Here is a 2590-nt window from a genome sequence, read left to right as displayed (position 1 = left end):
AAAAAAAAAAATCTCGATCCTTCTGCCTGTGACCCCGGACCCCCCCTCCCCCTCCTTTCTCAACCCTGGCAACGATTCTACGAAACCCTAGCCATTGTCGTGATGATCTCGATGGTTACTTGATGGAGAGGAGTAGCTGATTCGAGCACTCTCTCTCACTTATGGCTTGCGGAAGCTCAGCTTTGAGAATCATCTCTTCCTCGGCCAAACTAGCCAACCCTAGATCACAGTACACCTCTTCGCCCACCAATACTCTCATACCCATCAAGCTCTCAAACCCATCTCTCACCGACATACATCCGAGCCTTCTAGGCCTGGTAAAATGGTACCGCTATCATCCAAGAAGCTCTCCCTTAAGCACAACTGAAGCCAAAGGCCCTTGAAGCCCTCCGCGCCCTCGCCCTCGCCCTCAAAGAGTTGGAGCAAAAGAAAGCCACACGCAAAGAAAGGGTACTCCCCATTTCTTGCCCTCATATTATTGTGTGTTATTTTGCTTGCTCTATGACTGAATCGGTTAGTTTTTATCCTTGCGCTATTGCACATGTGTATCGTGTTATTTTTATTTCTCGGTGTGGATTGGGTATTTTTGGAGAAAATTATACCTACAAACGAGAGATATTGGTGACATTCAATGTTTGTTTAGATGGATTTTGTGGGCTTGCTTCTCATTCTCTGTGCCCAGAATGCATATGGGTCTTATAAGTTGCTTTTAAGCTTAAAGTCTGGATTTTTGGAGATGGCGTAGATCATATAAATAAGGTAGTGAAGAGAGTATTTAGTTTTGGAGCTTTTAGAACTGTGCCTCTCTACCTGGTTTGGTGATTTGGAGGAAAAATAATGATAGAAGTTTTGAGAACAATGGAAGAAAAACTTATTTCTTCAATACTTTGTTTATTTGGGTCTGTTATGTTCTGTGTTGCCACATTCTGTTTACGATACTGAATCGGCACTCTTTTTTTTTGGAATAAAAAAATATTTTTGAGGTATTTATTGGCTCTGAGGATGCCTTCATATCAATCATTCATTACCTAGAAACATTTGTTAATTCTTTTAAATATTAATATTTGAATGTTCATAAGATTTTCATGTATCATCATTATTAATGGGTTGTTAAGATATAGGTTTCTGATTAAACAGTCCTTCATTTCAATCTGTCCTTGTTTTCAAATAATCTATTTTTTGTTGGTTCTGCTTCAGATCCTGATGGTAAGCCTTTACAAAAGCTCTTTATGTTTGTTTAGAAAATTACATTAATTAGCTCCAAACTTAATTACACATTTTTGTTTAATTAATTGCAAACATCCTTAAAAACTTATTCAATTCTTTCTTCTGGTGCTGTTGCTAATTAAATGTCATCATACATTGAGCAGGTGATTTTTGAGGTATGCATGCATGTCTAGCTCGATTGATTTGCTATAAACAGGGGTCTGTTTGGTTCTATCCCTCCATAAGTCATTAATTAGTTGAATGCTAGCCCTAATTTCTAGAAGGATTAATTATACATCATCCCTAATTTCTTGCATGCACACAGTAATATTGTTTGTGCTTTTTTTGTTTTTGCTCAAAGTTAAACACATGAAGGCAAAAGATTTCATATTGCTTGACCCTTTTGCTTTGTTTTTCTCTCTGGGAGTCCTTTCAGAGTGGATTGAGATGGAGTTTGTGGGATGTTGTGGGGTTACAAGCTATTTATTTTTACTGATTTCCATGTCAATACTTGGTCATTGAGCTGCTTTTATATATTGTGTCTACTGTCAATAGCTTGTGTTAGGTGTTCCTTTCCATGGTTTGTGTTTTTCTTTGTTGAAATACATTTTTACTCTTCAGTTTGGGTGGCTGCAGAGAATATACTAGGAATTCAATGTAGCGGTTGTCTTCAGTTGGGTGGCTACATCGAATAGGCTTGAAGTTTTATTTGGTGTGATTAAATCACATGGAAGACTATGTTATTGATTTGTAACTCATATCTTGTAATTTTATATTTCGTAATAATGTAATATGTAGTAGATTACATGCATTTTAGTTTTTTATTTTTATATATTTTATTATTCTGCACAATGTTAGGATTATGATTTTTAACATTACCGCTTAGAAAAATTTTTTACATAATATAGGCTTTTATAAAAAAAAAAAAAAAAAAAAAAAAAAAAAAATTTATGATTTTCAGCATGGATTATTCTTGAAAAATCTTTAATATGGTATAGGTTTTTATTAAAATAAAATTATTCTTTTAACTACATACTTCTATAAAAAAAAAAAAAAAATGAAAAACAGACTTCTTTTAAAAAAAAAAAAAAAAGTTCAACCTGGAATCCGGAATCCGGGTATTAAAAAACTTGGGTTCAATCGGGTTTCGGCCCGGATCTGACCTGGACGAATCAGGCCCGTATTCCGGCCCGGATTTGAAATCCGGGTCCCGGTCTGGATTTATCCGGGTTCTCAAGTTGAAACCGGATGAATACCCCTATCTAATACTTAAACCAAAATAACGACCGTAACACAATTTAAAGCATTGTTCGGAACTTTGCACGATCAGGAGTACTATATCTCTTGTCAAAAAAAAAAAAGTACTATATCTCCAGCTACAAAA

At 35.5% G+C, this 2590-nt stretch overlaps 1 long non-coding RNA gene across 1 annotated transcript; it reads left to right on the top strand.

Annotated features, from left to right (window-relative positions):
- The first annotated feature begins 375 nt into the window (after positions 1-375).
- LOC121237902 lies at positions 376-2058 on the top strand. Its single transcript, XR_005935011.1, has 2 exons — positions 376-450; positions 1843-2058. It is a non-coding gene; the product is annotated as an uncharacterized LOC121237902 (long non-coding RNA).
- The last annotated feature ends 532 nt before the right edge of the window (positions 2059-2590 follow it).

Source organism: Juglans microcarpa x Juglans regia, chromosome 6S (genome assembly GCF_004785595.1).
Source record: "Juglans microcarpa x Juglans regia isolate MS1-56 chromosome 6S, Jm3101_v1.0, whole genome shotgun sequence".
In the NCBI taxonomy this organism is placed as follows: domain Eukaryota; kingdom Viridiplantae; phylum Streptophyta; class Magnoliopsida; order Fagales; family Juglandaceae; genus Juglans; species Juglans microcarpa x Juglans regia.
Note: the sequence above shows the minus strand (reverse complement) of the source record. Positions and strands in the feature narration are given on the sequence as shown.